At 41.7% G+C, this 25,781-nt stretch overlaps 1 long non-coding RNA gene across 1 annotated transcript; it reads right to left on the reverse strand.

Annotated features, from left to right (window-relative positions):
* Positions 1–9,545: 9,545 nt before the first annotated feature.
* Positions 9,546–10,265, reverse strand: LOC138372243 (uncharacterized). The gene is made up of 3 exons (XR_011230765.1): positions 10,106–10,265; positions 9,814–9,975; positions 9,546–9,652 (listed from the first exon to the last, which is right to left on the reverse strand). It is a non-coding gene; the product is annotated as an uncharacterized lncRNA (long non-coding RNA).
* Between the last annotated feature and the right edge of the window lie 15,516 nt (positions 10,266–25,781).

Consider the following 25,781-nt stretch of genomic DNA (forward strand, 5'->3'; position numbering starts at 1 on the left):
ATTCACAAAAACGTGGAAAAACGGCAAAATACTGCCTAATTCGACGATATTTTGTTTATATCACATAAAAGAAAAGGGGATGATAAACGTCAAAATATTGCTAAATTCGATGATTTTTCGTACGAAACAAATTGCAAGAAAACATTCTTAAAATGCAATATTATTCGAAATTCTGGGATATGAAGGCCAAATCACATATCGTGATACTACATGAAGTAGTATCGAAATATTGGTAAAAACGAATATATTTACGTAATATCACACTACATGAAAAACGTGAAAAAAGTCACTATTTTACCAAATTTGAGGATTTTAACTTCAAATCATAGAGCGTGGTTTCGTATTATTTAGATCCAAGAAAAGACATATGACAATGTTGTTTCCACTACAAATCACTGCATCACTCTCTTAAGCCTCTGCATCTCTCTCTTCTGCCTCTGCATCCCTCTCTTGAGCCTCTGCATCACTCTCTTGAGCCTTTACATCCCTCTCTTGAGCCTCTGCATCCCTCTCTTAAGCCTCTGCATCACTCTCTTGAGCCTTTGCATCCCTCTCTTAAGCCTCTACATCCCTCTCTTGAGCCTCTGCATCCCTCTCTTATGCCTCTGCAACACTCTCTTCAGCCTCTGCATCACTCTCTTAAACCTCTGCATCCCTTTTTTGAGCCTCTGCATCCCTCTCTTAAGCCTCTGCAACACTCTCCTCAGCCTCAGCATCACTCTCTTGAGCCTTTGCATCACTCTCTTGAGCCTCTGCATCTCTCTCTTAAGCCTCTGCAACACTCTTTTCAGCCTCTGCATCACTTTCTTAAGCCTCTGCATCCCTTTCTTAAGTCTTTGCATCACTCTCCTGAACTCCTACATCCCTCTCATGAGCCTCTGCATCCCTCTCCTGTGCCTTTGCATCACTCTCTTAAGCCTCTGCATCCCTCTCTTGGGCCTCTGCATCCCTCACCTGAGCTTCTGCATCCAACTCTTGAGCCCCTGCATCCCTCTCTTGAGCCTCTGCATCACTCTCTTGAGCCCCTGCATCCCTCGCTTGAGCCTCTGCATCCCTGTCTTAAGCCTCTGCATCAATCTCTTAAGCTTCTGCATCACTCTCTTAAGCCTCTGAATCACTCTCCTGAGCCTCTGCATCACCCTCTTAAGCCTCTGCATTACTCTCTTGAGCCTCTGCATCCCTCTCCTAAGCCTCTGCCTCACTCTCTTAAGCCTCTGAATCACTCTCTTGAGCCTCTGCATCACCCTCTTAAGCCTCTGCATTACTCTCTTCAGTCTCTTCATCCCTCTCTTGAGCCTCTGCAACACTCTCCTCAGCCTCTGCATCACTCTCGTAAGCCTCTGAATCCCTCTCTTGAGGCCTCTGCATAACTCTCTCGAGCCTCTGCATCACTCTCTTGATTCTCTGCATCACTCTCGTAAGCAATTGAATCACTCTCTCGAGCCTCTACATCACTCTCTTCTTCCTCTGCATCACTCTCTTGAGCCTCTGCATCGCTCTCTTGAGCCTCTGCATCACTCTCTAGAGCCTCTGCATCACTCTCTTCAGCCTCTGCATCACTCTCTTAAGCCTCTGCTTCCCTCTCTTGATCCTCTGCATCACTCTCATGAGCCTCTGCATCACTCGCGTGAGCCTTTGAATCACTCTCTTGAGCCTCTGCATCACTCTCTTGAGCCCCTGCATCCCTCTCTTGAGCCTCTGCATTACTCTCTTGAGCCTCTGTATCACGCTTTTAAGCCTCTGCATCCCTCTTTTGAGCCTCTGCATCACTTTCTTAAGCCTCTGCATCACTCTCTTAAGCCATTGGATCACTCTCGTAAGCCTCTGAATCACTCTCTTGAGGCTCTGCATCCCTCTCTTGACCCTCTGCATCACTCCCAAGAGCCTTTGCATCCGTTTCTTGTGCCTCGTCATTACTCACTTGAGCCTCTGCATCCCTCTCCTGAGCCTCTGCATCACTCTCTTGAACTCCTGCATCCCTCTCATGAGCCTTTGCATCCCTCACTTGAGCCTTTGCATTACTCTCTTAAGCCTCTGCATCCCTCTCTTGAACCTCTACGTCACTTTCAAGAGCCTCTGAATCCCTCTCTTGTGCCTCTGCTTCCCTCACTTGAGCCTCTGCATCCCTCTCGTGAGCCCCTGCATCCCTCTCCTGAGCCTCTGCATCCCTCTCTTGAGCCTCTGCATCCCTCTCTTAAGCGTTTGCATCACTCTCTTAAGCCTCTGCATCACTCTCGTAAGCCTCTGAATCACTCTGTTGAGCCTCTGCATCACTCTCTTGAGCCTCTCCATCAGTCTCTTGAGCCTCTGCATCACTCTCTTGATCGTCTGCATCCCTCTCGTAAGCCTCTGCATCATTCTCTTCAGCCTCTGCATCGCTCTCTTAAGCCTCTGCATCATTCTCAACAGCCTCTGCATTCCTCTCTTAAGCATCTGCATCACTCTCTTGAGCCTTTGCATCACTCTCTTGAGCCTCTGCATCCCTCTCTTAAGCCTCTACATCCCTCTCTTGAGCCTCTGCAACACTCTCTTCAGCCTCTTCATCACTCTCTTAAGCATCTACATCCCTCTCATGAGCCCCTGCAACCCTCTCTTAAGCCTCTGCAACACTCTCTTCAGCCTCTGCATCACTCTCTTGAGCCTTTGCATCACTCTCTTGAGCCTCTGCATCCCTCTCTTAAGCCTCTGCAACACTCTCTTCAGCCTCTGCATCACTCTCTTGAGCCTCTGCATCACCCTCTTGAGCCTCTGCATCATTCTCAAGTGCCTCTGCATCTTTCTCTTGTGCCTCTGCATCACTCACTTTAGCCTCTGCATCCCTCTCTTGAACCTCTGCATTCCTCTCTTGAGCCTATTCACTCCTCTCTTGAGCCTATGCATCCCTCTCTTGAGCCTCTGCATCACTATCTTAAGCCTCTGCATCACTCTCGTAATCCTCTGAATCACTCTCTTGAGCCTCTCTATCACTCTCTTGAGCCCCTGCATCCCTCTATTGAGCCTCTGCATCCCTCTTTTGAGCCTCTGCATCACTTTCTTTAGCCTCTGCATCAATTTCTTGAGCCTCTGCATCTCTCTCTTGAACTCCTGCATCCCTCGCATGAGCCTTTGCATCCCTCTCTTGAGCCTCTGCATCACTCTCAAGAGCCTATGCATCCCTCTCTTGTGCCTCTGCATCCCTCACTTGAGCCTCTGCATACCTCTCTTGAGCCCCTGCATCCCTCTCCTGAGCCTCTGCCTCCCTTTCTTGAGCCTCTGCATCCCTATCTTGAGCCTCTACATCACTCTCTTCAGCCTCTGCATCCCTCTCTTGAGCCTCTGCATCACTCTCTTGAACCTCTGCATCACTCTCTTGAGCCTCTACATCCCTCTCTTGAGCCTCTGCATCCCCCTCTTAAGCCTCTGCATCACTCTCTTAAGCCTCTGCATCACTCTCTAGAGCCTCCGCATCGCTCTCTTCAGCCTCTGTATCACTCTCTTAAGCCTCTGCTTCCCTCTCTTGATCCTCTGCATCACTCTCTTGAGCCTCTGCATCACTCTCTTGATCGTCTGCATCCCTCTCTTGAGCCTCTGCTCCACTCTCTTAGGCCTCTGCATTACTCCCGTAAGCCTCTGCATCACTCTAATTAAGCCTCTGTATCACTCTCGTAATCCTCTGAATCACTCTCTTGAGCCTCTTTATCACTCTTGAGCCCTTGCATCCCTCTATTGAGCCTCTGCATCACTCTCATGAGCCTCTGCATCACCTTCTTAAGCCTCTGTATCCCTCTTTTGAGCCTCTGCATCACTTTGTTAAGCCTCTGCATCCCATTCGTGAACCTCTGCATCTCTCTCTTGAACTCCTGCATCCCTCTCATGAGCCTTAGCATCCCTCTCTCGGGCCTTTGCATCACTAGCTTAAGCCTCTGCATCACTCTCTTGAGCCTCTGCATCACTCTCAAGAGCCTATGCATCCCTCTCTTGAACCTCTGCATCCCTCTCTTGAGCCTATTCATCCCTCTCTTGAGCCTATGCATCCCTCGCTTGAGCCTCTGCCCCACTCACTTAAGCCTTTGCATCTTCTCGTAAGCCTCTGCATCACTCTCTTAAGCCTCTGCATCACTCTCGTAATCCTCTGAATCACTCTCTTGAGCCTCTCTATCACTCTCTTGAGCCCCTGCATCCCTCTATTGAGCCTCTGCATCCCTCTTTTGAGCCTCTGCATCACTTTCTTAATACTCTGCATCCCTTTCTTGAGCCTCTGCATCTTTCTCTTGAACTCCTGTATCCCTCGCATGAGCCTTTGATTATGATCGTTTTAGTTAATTCTAATGAAAACACGTTGATTTTTATCATTTGAATTGGAAACAACATTGTCATATGTCCTTTTACGTATACATCTTCCATCGGTATTATAAGCGGAAAATCATGATCATTTTAGTTAATTCTAATGAAAACACATTGATTTTTATCATTTGTATTGGAAACAACATTGTCATATGTTCTTTCTTGGATCTAAATAATACGAAACCTCGCTCTATGATTTGAAGTTAAAATCCTCAAATTTGGTAAAATAGTGACTTTTTTCACGTTTTTCATGTAGTGTGATTTTACCTAAATATATACGTTTTTACCAAAATTTCGATACTACTTCATGTAGTATCACGATATGTGATTTGGCCTTCAAATCTCAGAATTTCGCATAATTTTGCATTTTAAGCGAGTTTTCTTGCGTTTGGTTTCGTACAAAAAATCATCGAATTTAGCAATATTTTGACTTTTATCGTCCCCTCTTCCTTTATGTGATATAAACAAAATATCATCGAATTAGGCAATATTTTGCCGTTTTTCCACGTTTTTGTGAATTTTTATTTTATTGGTATTAATTTAATAAATATACGATAAAAATGATGCAAACACATAATTGATTAGAAATTAACATTAAATACTTCATTTTCAATCAACTATTTGTTTCTCGTTAAAACACTGAGTAAGATATTGAGAAGGGGAGAAGTTCTGTTTTTATTGCATATATCGACGTTTCACCCGGATTAGAGCGGTTTTACGTGTACATCTTCCATCTGTAATATAAGCGAAAAATCAGGATCATTTTAGTTAATTCTAATGAAAACACATTGATTTTTATCATTTGTATTGGAAACAACATTGTCATATGTCCTTTCTTGGATCTAAATAATACGAAACCTCGCTCTATGATTTGAAGTTAAAATCCTCAAATTTGGTAAAATAGTGACTTTTTTCACGTTTTTCATGTAGTGTGATTTTACGTAAATATATTCGTTTTTACCAATATTTCGATACTACTTCATGTAGTATCACGATATGTGATTTAGCGTTCAAATCTCAGAATTTCGCATAATATTGCATTTTAAGCATGTTTTCTTGCAATTTGTTTCGTACTAAAAATCATCGAATTTAGCAATATTTTGGCGTTTATCATCCCCTTTTCCTTTATGTGATATAAAGAAAATATCATCGAATTAGGCAATATTTTGCCGTTTTTCCACGTTTTTGTGAATTTTCAGTTTATTGGTATTAATTCATTAAATTTTTGATAAAAATGATGCAAACACATAATTGATTCGCAATTTCAAAAAATACTTTATTTTCAATCAACTATTTGTTTCTCGTTATAATACTGAGTAAGATATTGAAAATTGGAGAGGTTCTGTTTTTATTGCATATATCGACGTTTCAGCCGGATTAGAGCGGTTTTACGTATACATCTTCCATCGGTAATATAAGCAGAAAATCATGATCATTTTAGTTAATTGTAATGAAAACACATTGATTTTTATCATTTGTAAAATTCTCGCTCTCTGCACGTATTCGTAGTTTGAAATTACGACTTTTTAAACAGAATATATGCCATTTACAGGGAGCGGCGATGGATCACATTTTTCCCAAACTCTCCCTGCAGTTTTTAAAATATCCCAAACATCCCAAATTCGACGCTTGAGCCATATTTTGGAGGCAAATTCTGGCTCTCTGCACGTATTCGCAGTTTGAAATTACGACTTTTTATACAGAAAATATGCCAATTATTGAAAGCAGCGATTGATCACATTTTGCCCAAATCCTCCTTGAAATTTTTTAAATATCCAAAAAATCCCAATTTCGACTCTTGAGCCATACTTTGGAGGCAAATTCTGGCTCACTGCACATATTCTTAGTTTGAAATTACTACTTTTTATACCGAAAATATGCCAATTACTAGGAGCGGCGATGGGTCAAATTTTGCACAATCCCTCCAAAATATTGGAAGGATTAAAATATAAATAAATACAAAATATCCCAAACATCCCAAATTCGAGCCATGAGCCATATTTTGGAGCCAAATTCTGGCTCTCTGCACGTATTCGCAGTTTAAAATTACGACTTTTTATACCGAAAATATGCCAATTACTGAGAGCAGCGATTGATCATATTTTGCCCAAACCCTCCCTGCAATTTTCAAAATATCCCAAACATCCCAAATTCGACGCTTGAGATATATTTTGGAGCCAAATTGTGGTTCTCTATGCGTATTTGCCGTTTGAAATTACGACTTTTTATACCGAAAATATGCAAATTTCTCTTAGCAGCGATGGGTTACATTTTGCACAGTCTCCCACTGCAGTTGACAAATTATTCCAAACATCCCAAATTCGAAGCTTGAACCATATTTTGGAGCCAAATTCTGGCTCTCTACACGTATTCGCGGTCTGAAATTACGAATTTTATACCGAAAATATGCCAATTACTGAGAGCGGCGATGGGTCACCGTTTGCCAAAACCCACCCTGCAGTTTTAAAAACATCCCAAACCATCCCAAATTTGACGCTTGAGCCATATTTTGGAGCGAAATTTTCTCTCTCTGCACGTATTCGTAGTTTGAAATTACGAATTTTTAAACCGAAAATATGCCAATTACTGTGAGCAGCGATAGATCACATTTTGCCCTAACCCTCCCTGAAGTTTTCAAAATATTTCAAACATCCCAAATTCAAAGCTTGAGTCATATTTCTGAGCCAAATTCTGGCTCTATACACGTATTTGCAGTATGAAATTACGACATTTTATACCGAAAATATGCCAGTAACTTAAATCGGAGATGGATCATATTTTGCCCAAACCCTCCGTGCAGGTTTCAAAATATCCCAAACATCCCAAATTCGACGCTTGAGCCATATTTTGTAGCCAAATTCTGGCTCTCTGCATGTATTCGAAGTTTGAAATTACGACTTTTTATACCGAAAATATTCCAATTACTGAGAGCGGCGATGAGTCACATTTTGCGCAAACCCCTCTGCAGTTTCAAAATATCCCAAACATCCCAAATTCGACGCTTGAGCTCTCGGCACGTTCAGTCTCACATCTGCACTTAACTCCAACGATATTCTACTACTTTTCAGGAAGCAGTCGTAGGAGTACCCTGGGAGGCTACAATAGTGTGTCAATTCTAAAGAATATATATCATTTAGAATTGCCCTGTGGTGTGTAAAAATGTCAGCCAGTAATCCTACATCACACCTCAAATAAATGAGGAGGTAGTCTTTTAATGTCCTACACCCTGTAGCCTCCCATACTAATTTAGAATGTCTATATTCGTCCAAAGTTATACCTGATTTGTTTAGGGAGCTGTAGAACATTTCAATAGGAGGGAGTGTTGTGTCATTAAAGCAGCTGATTTTTGTGGTATATTCATAAGGGAAAAACTGCTTACCCTTTAAGAGTAGGTGGTGACTCTTTTTGGGCAAACCCTCTATCATTGAGTGAGTGAATGTTAAGGGGCTGGCTGAATCAATGTGGGTCTTTGCTAGGGATGAAAGACTACCCGTAATAAAAGCCAGTGAATCAAGAAATTTAAGCTTCCCTATTTCCACCTTAAGATATTTCGTCCCCTGTCTCATGAGGATATTGCTCTTAATATTTGAATCCATGGTAAACTCCCTCAAAATTAAGCCCATGTCATAAGACATATTATGGGCAATTAGAACTAAACTCTCCAGAGCATTCTTGTGGCGGAGGTTGCAGTAATTACATAGAGCTCCAATATAATTGAGCTTTTCCCTAAGGTGATCATGATGTTGAACCTTGAAATTGGAGGGGGTAAATACCTGCTCACAAAACTGGCAGTGAGTCTGTCTCCTAAAATGGATCATATCCTCAAGAGACATGTCTATTTCATAATGGTGGAGGGTAGATCTGATAATTTCCCATTTGGTAGCAACTCGCTGCATGAAATGAGTAACACTGTCCCCCCCAAAATAAGTAAATTTATCAACGACAGTGTGGTTCCTATCAACAATTATATAGCTGTATGCTATAGGTCTATGTATGGCTGTAACAGAACCTAGACAATCCTCAGTGCTTAGGACACACTCGAAATCAAAATAGCCCACATGGGAAGGGGCATAACCTTTCCCCGTATTTTTAAAATGGAGTGTGTCCCCAGGCTGAGGGTAAATAATTTTCTGAGTGATGTCGCAGGAAGATGAGTGATTTGTTAGCTCAGACGAATTTTGATATTCTGAGAGACAGTTTCTACAGAAGACTGTCTTTCGTTTGTGGCTGCGAGTAAAGTTCCGAAGGAACTTATCGAACTCTTTTATCAAGGTCACATGAGATTCCCCCAATAACAATAAAGGAACTATGATCGAGTACTGTCTGCTACCACGACGACAAAGAGTGACGTGATAGACGCCATCTGTATGTTTGTGTATTGAATACAAAAAAATGGATAGTTTATTTCTATTCTCCAATTTAGAGATATCCTCCCAAGACAGAGGGAAGGATAAATTGTCGTATTTGACCATTTTCCTAACCCTAGAGTGAGACTCTACAAGTCTCCCTATACGTCTCCACTTCCACCCTTGTTGTGACGCCAGAAAAGCAGCAATGCACTGAATAATACATGTTTTATTGTTACCAGCCGGGTTTGGGTTGAAGACCTCATGCCGTCCCCTTAGAAATGGGGGATAAGGGACATAATCCCCCAAAACTGACCTTACACTTGCATTACAGATGACGATTTTGAGGAAATCGACATTATATAATATGAAACCACTCCCCTCTGTTTCTGAAAGGAGATCTTCCAGTCGTGTAATCATATAAGCCACCCAGCTATCAATAAGATTACCCACATCCTCAAGAGTTACCAGTCTAGCGGGTGTTGTTATGAAGTGTTCTCTAAAGTCATCATCTTCCGTGAGTCGTTGTTTCAAAAGTGTTACCTTTACCTCGAGGAGGATTTTTAATGATGAAGTAAAATTGCCATGTCCCCCAAGAGAATTCATGTAATTCTCTATTTCAGATATGTAATAGTCCCTAAAGTTGCTTAGGAGTCCTATAGGGTCTGTGGCGAAGGCTGAGGGGATGGAATATTCCAGCCTAGTAAAGAGATTCCCCAGAGCCCCCACCCTATTAATTAAGTGTGGAGTGTCTATAGCATCCTCCTCATCTGGGGAATTTTCATCACTATTTAGGGCATTAAGTCTATTGATGACAGGGGGTCTAAGACCACTAGGGCCCGGCTGAGAGATGTCACCCCTATCACCATCATCACCATCATCATCATCACTCATCGCTTCCTCTCCCCCCTCCCCTCCACCTAAGGGGTTATTGTCACGCTGTGCTTTGTCATGTTCCTCCCCTACCTGCCTCTGAATCGCTCCTGGAATGGAATAATAATAAATAATAATAATAATAATAATAATAATAATAATAATAATAATAATAATAATAAAAAGGCAACACCCTCTCACTAAACCCCATGACATAAGTTCTCAAAAAAGATTCTTAAGAGAAATAAAGGTGGAGGGTTTATTCACTCACCACGGGGGCATGTTTGTAGATGTTCAGAGGTCAAGTCCTCACACACAGAGGTCCCACAATTATCACAAGGGGAAGTGTGGTGAGGTCTCAAGGATGTATTTCCACACAAAAAGCACAAGAAGCCATCCTCTCTGGAAGGGAGGGTGGGCTGGCGACGTTTACCTAATGAAGGAAATAGTGTATAATTTATATACACTCTCTCTCCCACACTCATGGAGAAGGGGAAAACCCTTCTTAATATTTTTTTTATTTGAAATAAATGAATAAATAAATATATAAAATACGGTCATACCTCCAGCACAGGTTCTCCTGTGTTCACCACTAGACTGTACACATACAGTTTCTCCACAGAAGAAACATGTGTAACACCTATGAACGAAGAGATGTGATGACCCCCATCCACAAATTCTACAAATATCACCAACTCGAGACATAACGATCACGCTTACCTAAAATAAATAAATAAATAAATATATATATATATATATATATATATATATATATATATATATATATATATCCCCCCAGCACTCAAATCACTCCACTTCTCATTCCTGCCCCTACTTATCTATATAAATATATATATATATATATATATATATATATATATATATATATATATATATATATATATATATAATATATTTATATTTATATATATATATATATATATATATATATATATATATATATATATATATATATATATATATATATATATATATATATATATATATATATATATATATATATATATATATATATATATATATATATATTATTAAATATGACCGAAAAAGTAAGATTAATAATTCTAACACGAATTTTCTCAATCTTTCGTACATTACGCTTCACTGTTGGAGGTAAATCAAAAATCACTTCTCCAAAATTCATTTTTATTTCTAGTCTGACGCGACACGGGCGCGTTTCGTAAAACTTATTACATTTTCAAAGACTTCACAAATACACAACTGATTAGAACTAGCGTTTCCCTGATTTTATATCTACATTTGAGTGAGGTGGGAAGGGTGATGTGGCATTACATTTGAGTGAGGTGGGAAGGGTGATGTGGCATTAACACAAGACAGAACACTAGAGGATATTAATAGGGTATTAAAAGTATCAACACAAGACAGAACAGAAACAATGGGTATTGAATAGAAGTGTTTGTAGAAAGCCTATTGGTCCATATTTCTTGATGCTTCTATATTGGAGCGGAGTCTTGAGGTGGGTAGAATATAGTTGTGCAATAATTGGCTGTTGATTGCTGGTGTTGACTTCTTGATGTGCAGTGCCTCGCAAACGTCAAGCCGCCTGCTATCGCTGTATCTATCGATGATTTCTGTGTTGTTTACTAGGATTTCTCTGGCGATAGTTTGGTTATGGGAAGAGATTATATGTTCCTTAATGGAGCCCTGTTGTTTATGCATCGTTAAACGCCTAGAAAGAGATGTTGTTGTCTTGCCTATATACTGGGTTTTTTGGAGCTTACAGTCCCCAAGTGGGCATTTGAAGGCATAGACGACGTTAGTCTCTTTTAAAGCGTTCTGTTTTGTGTCTGGAGAGTTTCTCATGAGTAGGCTGGCCGTTTTCCTGGTTTTATAGTAAATCGTCAGTTGTATCCTCTGATTTTTGTCTGTAGGGATAACGTTTCTATTAACAATATCTTTCAGGACCCTTTCCTCTGTTTTATGAGCTGTGGAAAAGAAGTTCCTGTAAAATAGTCTAATAGGGGGTATAGGTGTTGTGTTGGTTGTCTCTTCGGAGGTTGCATGGCTTTTCACTTTCCTTCTTATGATGTCTTCGATGAAACCATTGGAGAAGCCGTTATTGACTAGGACCTGCCTTACCTCTCTGACCAAACTAAGTTCCAAAGGGTAACGAAGGACACTACAGCCGAATTAAAAGCAAAGGTCAACAAACTGATCGAAACTGTGAACGCCAAGAAATCCGGACTCCACCTGCCAAAGATCATTGGGGAATATAAACCTGGATATGCGTATGGAAATGTCAAGACGCACAAGCCTGGAAACCCACTTCGGCCAATCATTAGCCAGATACCCACACCCACGTACAGACTGGCGAAGCGACTCAACGGCCTGCTGACTCCTTATGTTCCTTGCGCCTTCAGCCTGAAGTCTCCAAAGGAATTTGTGGACTTACTGCGGGGCGCACGGGCCACAGGGATAAGAGCCTCGTTGGACGTAGAATCGCTGTTCACCAACGTACCTGTGGACGAGACAATCGGAATGATAGCCGACAGAGTGTATCGTGATCCAGCCTGTACTCCTCTTGACATGCCAGAAAGTATTCTGAGGAAACTACTCCAAGCTTGTACTAAAGAGGCACCCTTCTTGAGCCCGGATGGGCACATGTATAAGCAAGTAGATGGGGTCGCCATGGGTTCTCCCCTAGGTGTCCTGTTTGCAAACTTCTACATGGGTACCATCGAGCAAAAAGTCTTAGTCGACATGAACTTGAAACCGGCCATATACTGCAGGTATGTTGACGACATTTTTACACAGGTACCTGATGTCAGGCATCTGCAGGAGCTGAAGGAGGCATTTGAGCAGAGTTCCGTGCTGCGTTTCACTTACGAGACGGAAAAGGATGGGAAGCTGCCTTTTCTAGATGTAACAGTCATGGAAAAGGGCGGAGGTTTCCACACTGCAGTCTACACAAAGGAAACAAACATAGGAATGTGCCTAAATGCCAACAGCGACTGCCCTGACAGGTACAAGAGGAGTGTTGTTAACGCATACGTCGACCGTGCTCTCAGCCACAGCTCGGAATGGAAGCAAGTCGACGAAGAACTCTGTAGGGTAAGGCAGGTCCTAGTCAATAACGGCTTCTCCAATGGTTTCATCGAAGACATCATAAGAAGGAAAGTGAAAAGCCATGCAACCTCCGAAGAGACAACCAACACAACACCTATACCCCCTATTAGACTATTTTACAGGAACTTCTTTTCCACAGCTCATAAAACAGAGGAAAGGGTCCTGAAAGATATTGTTAATAGAAACGTTATCCCTACAGACAAAAATCAGAGGATACAACTGACGATTTACTATAAAACCAGGAAAACGGCCAGCCTACTCATGAGAAACTCTCCAGACACAAAACAGAACGCTTTAAAAGAGACTAACGTCGTCTATGCCTTCAAATGCCCACTTGGGGACTGTAAGCTCCAAAAAACCCAGTATATAGGCAAGACAACAACATCTCTTTCTAGGCGTTTAACGATGCATAAACAACAGGGCTCCATTAAGGAACATATAATCTCTTCCCATAACCAAACTATCGCCAGAGAAATCCTAGTAAACAACACAGAAATCATCGATAGATACAGCGATAGCAGGCGGCTTGACGTTTGCGAGGCACTGCACATCAAGAAGTCAACACCAGCAATCAACAGCCAATTATTGCACAACTATATTCTACCCACCTCAAGACTCCGCTCCAATATAGAAGCATCAAGAAATATGGACCAATAGGCTTTCTACAAACACTTCTATTCAATACCCATTGTTTCTGTTCTGTCTTGTGTTGATACTTTTAATACCCTATTAATATCCTCTAGTGTTCTGTCTTGTGTTAATGCCACATCACCCTTCCCACCTCACTCAAATGTAATGCCACATCACCCTTCCCACCTCACTCAAATGTAGATATAAAATCAGGGAAACGCTAGTTCTAATCAGTTGTGTATTTGTGAAGTCTTTGAAAATGTAATAAGTTTTACGAAACGCGCCCGTGTCGCGTCAGACTAGAAATAAAAATGAATTTTGGAGAAGTGATTTTTGATTTACCTCCAACAGTGAAGCGTAATGTACGAAAGATTGAGAAAATTCGTGTTAGAATTATTAATCTTACTTTTTCGGTCATATTTAATAATATATGTCTACAGGAAAGACTGCTACCAAAATATATATATATATATATATATATATATATATATATATATATATATATGTCGTACCTAGTAGCCAGAACTCACTTCTCAGCCTACTATGCAAGGCGCGATTTGCCTAATAAGCCAAGTTTTCATGAATTAATTGTTCTTCGACTACCTAACCTACCTAACCTAACCTAACCTAACTTTTTCGGCTACCTAACCTAACCTAACCTATAGAGATAGGTTAGGTTAGGTTAGGTAGGGTTGGTTAGGTTCGGTCATATATCTATGTTAATTTTAACTCCAATAAAAATAAATTGACCTCATACATAATGAAATGGGTAGCTTTATCATTTCATAAGAAAAAAATTAGAGAAAATATATTAATTCAGGAAAACTTGGCTTATTAGGCAAATCGGGCCTTGCATAGTAGGCCGAGAAGTGCGTTATGGCTACTAGGTACGACATATATATATATATATATATATATATATATAACCCTTATATGAAATAGATACTAATTTACTTACATCTCGGTCTAGACGGGGAGGAGAGTGGATGGTTTGGTCACAATTCAATAATACAAGATGTGGGGGAGGTGTAGCGTCCTTTTATTGACTCGGAAACGTGGGGGGCAACGTTGCCACATACAACACCTCTCAGTCCTTTTTGTAAGAGAAGGGTTAGGCCTGCTGTAGAAAACTTTTTTTTTTCTCTCTCTCTCGTCTGGAGGTCATCACTAGGGGACTTCTACTTCAAAAAAACATCAGGAGGACTGGCTATGTCCTGAGGGAGACACATCCCTTGATGGGTGAATACACTCACACACACACACACACACACACACACTCACACACACACACACTCACACACACACACACTCTCACACACTCTCACACACACACACACACACACACACACACACACACACACACTCACACTCACACACACTCACACTCACTCACACACACTCACACACACACATACACACACACACACACACACACACACACACACACACACACACACACACACACACACAATATATATATATATATATATATATATATATATATATATATATATATATATATATATATATATATAATATGAATATATAAGCGACCACTCCATAGGTAATTGAACCACTTATGGGGAAAATATGGAGGAGTGTGTGTCTGTCACAGACGAGCAACTTAATATTTTCCACCACCCAGCAAGAATATTTGTAGCTGGATTCAGTAATTCTGGGAAAACGACCCTAGTGGGGAATTTATGTGTTAAATACCACGGAAAATTCTCAAAAATTTTAGTGTCATCTGCAAATAATACAGAACAGCCTCTTTCAAACATTCCATCTCTGCGAAACAAGGTTACTGTCTCCCAGGATCTGATTAACCCACTAGAGTATAAAGATCCTTTTTCAAATGAGTCAGTTTTGTATATAATTGATGACTTATACCTGGAAGCCATACAGAGTCCAATTATAGCCAATATCTTCACAAGAGGGAGACACGGTAATATTTCCGTAATTCTAATTAGTCAAAATTTGTTTCCCCAGGGAAAATACGCCAGGACAATAACTCTGAATTGTAGTCATTATATATTAATGAAGCAGAGAGACATAAGCCAACTTGAAATTTTAAGTGGACAGTTATATGGGAGAAAAACAACTAGTAGTTTCGTTGAAATATACCGTCGGGCAATATCCCAGAACAAGTATGGTTACTTATTGGTCGATCTGACGGTTCCTGAGGCATTACAACTACGAACGAGCATCACCAACGAAGACCACTGTGAAATTGTGTATCAAATGTAATCAACAACGAAAACAAAAAAATGTCTCTAACGACACAGAAACGAACAATTCTCACCAGTATCTATAATGACATTTCTAGCCCAGGTGGTTTCACAGGGTCAATTCAAAAATTGTATAAGGCTGCCAGACTTAAAGACCCCAACATTAGTGTTGCAGATGTGAAGGAATTTCTCCATGGGGAGCGATCTTACACATTACATAGAGGAAATTTAGTTAGGTTCCCCCGACGGAAAATATTAGCCCCTAAACCTCGTACCATAATTGCCTGTGACCTAGGGGACTTTTGTAGTTTACAAAAATACAATAATGGTGTTAAATATATTTTAATTTGTGTCGATGTTTATTCCCGCCTAATGCAGACTCAAACTTTAAAAACAAAAAAATCGAGTGAAGTGTTAGTCGCTCTGAAGAAGATATTAGAGGAAACGCCTCAGTTTCTCGGTGTAAGGCGGATATTCACTGACCGAGGTAGAGAATTTTACAACAAGTCAGTTCAAAATTATTTTAATAAGAAAAATATTAAATTATATAGTGTATTTTCGGAAATGAAATCTAGCATAGTGGAGCGAGCCATCAGAACTTTAAAACATAAACTGTATCATTATATGACTCAAGCTAATTCATTAAAATACACCCACATCCTCCCTAAAGTTGTGGACGTGTACAACCACACTTTCCACAGGATGCTAAAAAATACTCCTCATGCCATTCATAAGTTGCAAAATATTGAAGATATACGAAGACAGTTTAAGGTTATGTATTTAAACAATGACTCCTCCATAACTGCCATCAGTCCACGGTTGCACCTTGGACAGCATGTGCGATTGGCAAAGCGCAGGAATATATTTCACAAAGGCTTTTGGCACCAAAATACAGAAGAAATATTTGTAGTGTCACATATTGACAGAACACATCCAATCCCGACATATAAAATCAAAGATTTAAACAACGAGACGATCAGTGGTATGTTTTATGAGAAAGAATTGATTCCAACATCCCTTCCAGACTATTTTCCTGTAACGGTATTACAGTCTAGGAAAACATCGAAAGGACACAGAGAATATTTCGTCAAGTGGAGAGGGTACCCAGATTCTGCCAATAGCTGGATTAAAGCTCAAGACATCGTCAAATTTAACAAAAAATGACAGTTCAAGAGGACTCTCTCGTAGAGAAACATCATCAGTTGTTATTTTTATTAAACAATTTATCACCCAAGAAGCGGAATAAACTAATCAAGGCTTTAAAACGGCAGGAAATTGAATCAATTTGTGAAATTTTTGCCAATTTTCTGAAACGAAACATCCCAGTTCAACCTCAGATAATTAATGGCTTACAGAGATATCAGAACGACATACGATCTGTAGCGCGTAAGAAAACTCCATTATACAAAAAGAAGCTCATACTGACCTCCAGACGTGGTGGGGCGATATTAGCAGCTCTGCTACCTTTGGCTGTATCGTTAATTTCCTCCCTAATAAGGTAATTGCGTAAATAAGTAACGAGAGAATAAAATGGTGAAAGAATATTGCCTGGTACCACGATTCATAGCTGAAAAATATTTATTTAATAAAAACAAGAACTCACCATCACCTCCTAATGCTGTGGGTCTGCCCTCCCCCGGTGGTGATGGTAGTGAAAGTATGTCCTTCTCTTTAAAAAACGAATCCATTCCAAGTAATAATATTGGGGGAGCCCGTAACCTACCCACCTGCGACTCTGGTAGGGGTGATGGGGGGGTGGGGGAAGAGGACACTCCTTCCTCCCACCTGACAACAACGGGCTGTGGGCGGTGTTGCCGTAGTAGCACCTCCAGACGGGCGGGGCTGGTCACACACCCTTTAAATGACATTGGGGCCCCCGGCGACCGTCGCCCGCCGCCACCCTTAAAAAGAAAAAAAAAACGCGGGCTGCCCGGCGCGACCATCGCCTTTTAAAAAAAAAAATAAATAAAAAAAGGGGACATTCCATCCTCCCGCCCGAAGTGCAAGTAATTGTTGCTGGCCACACTCCACATAAAGCCACCATCACACCCCAAAATCCAAGTCTGGACAACTTAATAAATGTGAATTTTAAAATTGAGGAAATTCCTCATGTCAAAGCATTATTGAACATGTTTGGACAAAACAGCCAACAGGTGATGTGGGATAGTCGCGGAAATTTATTAAAGCCTGTACAAAATTTAAATATTTTAGATATAATTAAAACTCTAGCCTTCACAAAGGGACAATTTAGGGCAAGTGACAAGGAAGATGTAAGGGTTTTACTGAGGGTGGCTGGCATAGACCCAACCCTCATACGTAATTATCGCGCTAGATCACAGTTAAAAGGGGGGAGGGGTATCCATAGGAGACCCCATTGGGAGCCGTATTGAAGACCTATATGAAGACCATCTTAAAGACCACCATATTCAGTTGCATATCCACCATGGAGCAAGCTTCTAGACCCACTCCTCCCCCAGCTACACCCCCAGAAGACAAATCTCCCTTATTAAAGAAGTTGGTTGCTACTCAGCGGTACTACAAGTATGTCGAACACAAATGTAGATTGATATATGCATTGTGGGATTGTTATGACCGTCTTGTGTTGAGTGCCCCTCCAGAACGGTTTTTTAAGTCATTTGGAGAGACGGTGAAACGTTATGAAGAATATTCATCCCAGGAAATCCAGACGGAGATATGGCAAATGGAAAAATTAACCTTCCAACATCGAGACCAGATTACAGCCTTCGAGACTGGACGGAGTGTGTATGGACTTTTAAGGTAGGGAAGGCAGCCTCTACACCACACCCCTACATTCCTCCCCCTCCAGGTGGGGGACACAGGTGTATTTAAAGGCCCCCACCGTCACCCTCGGTCACCATAGTTGACGACGACTCTTCCCCAGTTCCTCTCAACCGCCCCTCCGCCATGGCTTTATCGTCCATTAAGTCAATAGACAGCGACATCACCGACACCCACGCCTTTGGGGTCGGTGATGTCATAGTGTATGACTTACCCGCTGCTGTTGTGCGTCCCTATGGACTGGCAAGTGTAATTTGGAAATGTTACAACTATGCCCGTGTGGAACGTGAAGGACTGACTCGTGTCAACAGGGCCACAATACGTTACCGGTCTACCCCGGGTGACATCGAAGTGAAGATAGCTCCCCTACCCTCCGACGGTCAAGACATTGTCGAAGAGCCAGTCTTGTTCTTCCGCCCCACCATCGTGGCGCTAATTTCCGCTTTCGGTGCAGGAGCACCCTTCGAGTCCAACCCTATAGCTCAGGAGCAAGTGCAGTCTTCCTCCGACATCCACTACATCACCAATGTCACCCTGGATACTGCCAAGAATAGGCTATATTGGCTGAAAACAGCCCTAACAAAGGTTGGCAATCTCATGGTAAGAACTCCAACCATGTTTCGGCTGGTGGTGCCCCATGGGCTGGGGGCCTCCCGTGATGGCATGGACAACTGGCACAAGGACGTCGGGCCCATGCTCATTTCGCTCAACGCTGAGCTGGGCAAGCATAACAAGGAGCTGGTAATCCTCAAACGTCCCTCTACCGTCACCCCATCGATGGTACCCCTCCCGAATGATGATCCCAGGGGAGAGGGTGATAGTAAAACTATCACCCTAGATGCAGTGGTGGGGGAGGGTGCCACCACCCCAGGAAGCTCTTCTCGTTCTACACCACCAGCACCACCAGCCACCCCCAGGAAGAAGAGACACCTACAAGAGTACTCATCCACCTCCAGCGCTGCTCCACCCCCACCCACAACATCTGGCACGGCCAAACGACGGATCGAAACCACTATTGACTTCGACCCCCTCTCAAATCATCGTATTGACACCATCCTCGATGGAGAGTCACAGGAAATATTCCTGTTATCCTCATCACCGAAAAAACAACGAAAGCTGTAACCATCAACGCTCAAAGAAGACGTGCCAGCACCACCACAGTCAGTAACAGCAGCAGCAGCAGCAGCAACAGCAGTACCTCCATCTACAACAGCTTCGGTGGTGGTAGCAGTAGCAGGTCCACCGACGATGGTGACAGTGTTGTCAGCGGTAGTGGTAGCGGCAACGGTACCACCAACTACAGCAGTTCCGGCGGTGACAGCGGCAGCAACAGTACCATCATCGCCGGCAGCGGTAACGGTAGCGGCAGCAGTACCACCAACTACAACGGTTCCAGCGGTGGTAGCAGCAGCAGCAGCAGCAGCAGCAGTACCGTCAGCGGTGGCAGCGGTGTCAGTGGTACCAACAGCTCCCCCAGCAGCAGCGGCAGCGGCAGCAGCGGACGACAGCAGTACCAACAGCTGCTGCTCTTTATATGTAATTTGTTATGGGGGAACAAAATGTAGTTCCCCCTGTTGTAGTTCTTTTAAAAGTAATATTTCCTTAGTAGATTAATAAAATAAAATATAAGTAATGATGTTTTATTCCCACCCCAGTCAGTACATAACTTAACAATGGACGAGGAACACTACATATACCTCACTAGCCTCGACCAAGAAGATATATACAACAACACAAGTTCAGCATTTACAAACACCATCCCCACTCTACATTTAAACCCTTCCATTAAACATGAAGTGGCCTTAGTCAACATACTCCTACCCAGACGAATTAACGCTATTATCAAGGATGAGGGGGAGTCTGGTATAGACGTCTATGCTACTTTTAAGCGAGGAACTCTTTCTAAAAGCCCAGAACATCTCATCTACACCTTCATCCCCAAAACCAACATATTATCCAGAAACATCACATTCATCACGAGTGAGCTTAGCCGACAAATAATCACCGACATGAAGCTTAGCTTCCGAGGTGATTTCAAAATATACTTCTCAGAAAGAGAACCAATCCTCACCTATGATCAATCCTTAGAGCGAGTATTACTATCCTCCACACTTAACAATGAAGGCACTGGTTCCTTATATTCTCTTAGTCTTCAATTTAAACACAGAATAGCTAATGTACTTGGTTTTGACAGCAGTCGCAAATACACCATTTATCAGGCAAAATCAGATGACATTACAGCAGCCTCAAAGATCGTGGCCTCATTCCCCCCAGACAATGACGGAGGTTGTGACTATTTACTCATTTATAGTGACGTCATCGAGCCGGATCGTTACGGGGGACAAATTGTAAATATCTTAGATGCAATCAATTATCATGACTCTTATTCTAGAAGGGCTCATCCCCTAGTGTACAAGACATTAAATACTAACACGTTGGAGAAGGTGAGCATTAAGATAACAGATCAGTTTGGGCGAAAGGTTAGTTTTGAAGATGGGAGGTCGGTTACGGTAGTCTTACACCTCCGCCCTAAGGTATAACAATATAATCTATATAAATATAAATATATATATATATATATATATATATATATATATATATATATATATATAGAAGTGTTTACCCACATCATCGGTTATTATAAGAAGAGGAGTCGGGATGCGAGTACCTTTCCACACACCCTCCCAGAAGGAGTATGGGGAGATCTTCTCCCCCCTCTCTGGGAGATACGGGGTGAGGGGGGGAGCGATGAATGACATACGCACATTCCAAGCGCCTTATCTCAGATCTGGTGGTGGTTTTTTTGGGACCTTAGCCGGCTTGGCTCGACGAGCCATACCATTTTTCATGAAAACTGTAACGCCGACTGCTATCGATTTTGGGAAAAATGTTCTTGGTGATTTAACCAGTGGTAGACGGGATGTAAAGAGCGCTCTGAGAACTCACGGTATTGATGCTCTTAAGACTGTGGGGAAGAAATTGGTAGCAGGCGGGAAAATTAAAAGACTCTCTAGGAGAAGAAAAAATAAAAATAATAAATGTAAACGAGCCCTTGGGTATAAAAATGATGTATTTTCACTACAGTAAGCAGTCATACTTCACCTTTCGGAGGAGATCATGGCGGAGGCTAGTGGAGCTGGGTTGAAAATCCCTGTAGAATATTATACTTCCAGTATTATTGACCAATTTCCTAGAAGTAACAGAATACGTAATGTGGAGAGTTCAATTGCCTCCACACAGCAAATAGACATTCTACCTGTTAACCTACCTATTAATCAACGTTTGCGGGATAATTACTTAGAATTCCGCATCCCCGGAACCCAGGGCGCCTTCTTAGATTTAGCTAATATTGTTATAGATTTTAAGGTATCTTTAACGAAAGATGACGATACCACAAAATTGGAAGAGGATGACCATGTGGAATTTGTTAATGGGTTGTCAAATACCATGTTTAAAGGTGTTCAGGTGTTTTTAGGAGAGCAGGTAGTTGAAACAAATTCTAATTTTAATTATTGGTCGTTTATTAAATTAATTACCTCCATGCCTCCATCAAAAATGTCTTCCTTGGGGAGGATTGGAGCCTTTCGTAGGGACTGGAGTGATGATGGTGTAATCCCTAACGAATTTACTAATACATTTTTTACTGGGGCAACCGCCAAGGATAAAAAATTTATGACCGATTTAAAAGGTAAAGGATTGTCAATGTGTTTTCCCCTACTATTGGACGTAACAACCCTAGACCAATACATATTAGATAATATAGATGTGCGCCTAAGATTGGAGCTCTCCCCACATGCTTGGGTGCTAAATACAAGTGTGGACGATGGCTCTAAGTATCGGCTGCATATGGATTATGCTAAGTTGTGGGTAACACGAGTGTTCCCCTACCCAAGTGCTTACCTAGCCTTAAACAGCTCACTGTTAGCATCCCCCGACCCCATAAGCTATACTTTCAATAAAACCATTTCTAAAACATATGTCCTAGCAGGGAATCAAACTAGTCTCTTAATTGATCAGCCTTGGGCGCAAGTAATTCCTCACAGGATATTCATGGTAATTGTGCCAATGAATTATTTCGCTGGCCTTCACCAAGGTAATGGATTATATTTTGAAAATGCAAAACTGAAAAATATTGCCATGTATTTGAACAATAATGCAATTTACCGAATTGGTGGTGATTTCGACAATCATTATGCCCGCCTTTATTACGAAACTTTGAAGACATTAGGCTTAGAGCGTGATTCACTTCTAGCCTATGACACTTTTAATAAGGGAAGATCGATATTCGCCTTTGACTTAACCACCATTCAAACAAAGGATTCCCTCCCTGTGGAGAAATCTGGCAACTTGCGTATGGAGCTTGAGTTTGGCGGTGGTGTTACATATAACAGGCTGGTTTTACTGTTTGGGGAAACGACCGGGGTACTATCCATCGACGGACAGAAAACTGTTCTGTGTGACGTGCGAGCTTAAAAACATAATGAATTGTAATGATATAAATATTAATTTAAAAAATAATCTAGGGGATCGAGCACTCTACCTAGGTTGTTATAATGCTGATGAAATAGAACATTTAAATATCTCATCAAGAAAACCTATTGTTCTCATAACTAATATTTTACCATCACATAGCAGATTAACTATGGGACATTGGGTAGCTATTTATGTTGATAAAGTTAAACATCGAATGTTTTTTTTCGATAGTTATGCAATGTCGGCGGTTACTTATGGACATTATTTTCAAGGATTTATTAAAACTAACACAATAACAAAGGTGTTTGGAATGTGCTACAGACTCCAGAGTGATTTTACCCTTGCTTGTGGACTGTATTGCGTAATGTTCGTCCATAGGGTGAGTCACCTGGGGTTGCCTTCAACAGTACATTACTTACATAATGTATTTTCAAGCGTTAGTTTAAAATTAAATGATAAACGTGCCCTCGCTTATGCGAGACGATATTTTCCTATGAAACATCACTGTGTTAGGACATTTTGTAGAGGTGTAGGGGTTGGTTCTTATAGGTGGTGTAGAGAATATTTTTGTTAGCTAGGCAACCCACCTAACAGGGGGATTACCCCCATATAAAACCCCTCTCACCCCACAACCTCCCTAGAAGACCCCCATCCCCCTTATCCTACAAATGGAAGGCGTCTCCCCAGAAACACACGCAGGGAAGATTGAAGTCCTTGAAGGGCCTGGTTAGTATTACCCTCACTTTCTGGTAAAGATTTATTTTTTTTCCCACAATAGAAAGTTTGCTCAACCTCTATTTTACCTCTTCTTTTTTTTCAGTGCAATTCTTAGGACCTATCCACATTTGTAGAGTAGTAATTCTACGAGGAAGGTCTGCCCCAAACAAGATGCTGTTACGTACCCTAATTGATGATGCCTGCTGTAGAGGACACAAGGTCGCTCCTGCAGGGGGAGAGGTATGTACTAACTGTTCTTAGAGGAAATAGAATATTTTTCAAATAAAAGATATAGTCCTATAAATTATTTTCCCCATCTCTTTCCAGAACACTTCAGATGAGAGTCAGAAGGAAAGTCGTCCAAAAGGCAACCAGCCAACTCACCCCACTCCCCCAAGAGAGGGGGGAGGGGGTCAAGACCTCCCCCCACTCACCACGGATGGGGAGACGTCAGAATTCTACTCAGAAGAGGAAGGGGAGGTGGAGGGGGGAGAGGGATAGGGGTCATAATTAACTTCTTATACATCATTTGTGATTTTTACCTAATAAAACATTAATAAATTCTTTGATTTTTTTTAACCCCTGGAGGAGATTTATAATTTAATACCCCTATATAAGACCCACTCAACCTCCGCTGGGTGTGGAACTCTGTTACGGTAAAGTCAAGGCCATTAGGTGCGAGGAAGGGTACGGGCGACCACCCTCACCGGGAGGAACCTGTTTTACACCTGCCCCATAGAGGAATGTGGGGGCGTAACTGGCACTCACCCACGAGTGTTTATTATACAAATAAATTCATTTTTACTTAAATATATTGTCATACTTTACTGTATAAATGAACATGATCATAGTGGCACATAATAGATACCTATCTTCACTGTTTTTTCGACTGCTACCACTCACACCTTGGGTGACCTAATATGGAGTGGCACTATGTGGCTCCCCGCTTCTGATTTTCTTATCTGATTACCCTACATAGGTGGCTCTATCTGTCACCAAATAATCTACTGACGTCAATCAATATCAAATATCATATAACATCAAATCAATCATATAATCATATAATATCAAATAAAAAATCAAAACAATAAATGGTTTTACCATTTATTTTCTTTTATGATCGGTCCATTTACCCGACCCGACGATTTACCCGACGGTTTACTCGACGATTTACCCGACAGTTTACAATGACGGTTTACCCGAAGGTTTACCCGACGGTTTACTCGACGGTTTACAATGACGATTTACCCGACGGTTTACAATGACGGTTTATCCGACGGTTTACAATGACGGTTTAACCGACGGTTTACCCGACGGTTTACAAAGACGGTTTACCCGACGGTTTACCCGCCGCTTTACCCTGACAGTTTACCCGACGTGTTTAGTTTACAGTTTTCACGTCAGTTATCATGAGAACAGATTTTAGACTATTTTATTTTATTTTATTTATTCGACGACTTACACTTACTTACGACGACGGGTTTACCTGTCGGGTTTACCCGTTTTTACACGGGTAAAAAACGGGTAAAAATTATCCGACGATTTACGTCGCGTAAATCGACGTAAAAAAGACTTACGTAAACTTACGCGTAAAAAGACTTACGCGACGATTTACCCGACGATTTACCCGACGATTTACGCGACGATTATGTTCGGTGATGATTCATTCGGCGATTTATTTATTCATTTATATTTATTTATTTATTTTTATTTTATTTTTATTTTTTATTTTTTATTTATATTTATTTATGCTTTATTCGTTATTATTCATTCGGCGATACATTCGGCGGTACATTCGGAGCTTTATTTATTCATTTTTATTTATTCATTTTTATTTATTTATTTTTATTTATTTATGACCCGACCTGACCCGACACGACCTGACCCGACACGACCTGACCCGACACGACCTGACCTGACCCGACACGACCTGACCCGACCCGACACGACCTGATCCGACACGACCTGACCCGACACGACCCGACCCGACCCGACACGACACGACCCGACACGACCTGACACGACCTGACACGACCTGACCCGACACGACCTGACACGACACGACCTGACACGACACGACTTGACACGACCTGACACGACACGACTTGACACGACACGACCTGACACGACACGACCTGACACGACACGACCTGACCTCGCCTTACCTAATCTAACTCGGGTCCAGGTGTGGGTCCGTGGGCCCCCGGACTTCCACCCTTCCCCACATCCCAGGGTCAGGTCAGGTCAGGTCAAGTTTTAGCTACCCAGAGACCTCACAGTCGAG

Source organism: Procambarus clarkii, chromosome 38 (genome assembly GCF_040958095.1).
Source record: "Procambarus clarkii isolate CNS0578487 chromosome 38, FALCON_Pclarkii_2.0, whole genome shotgun sequence".
In the NCBI taxonomy this organism is placed as follows: Eukaryota; Metazoa; Arthropoda; class Malacostraca; order Decapoda; family Cambaridae; genus Procambarus; species Procambarus clarkii.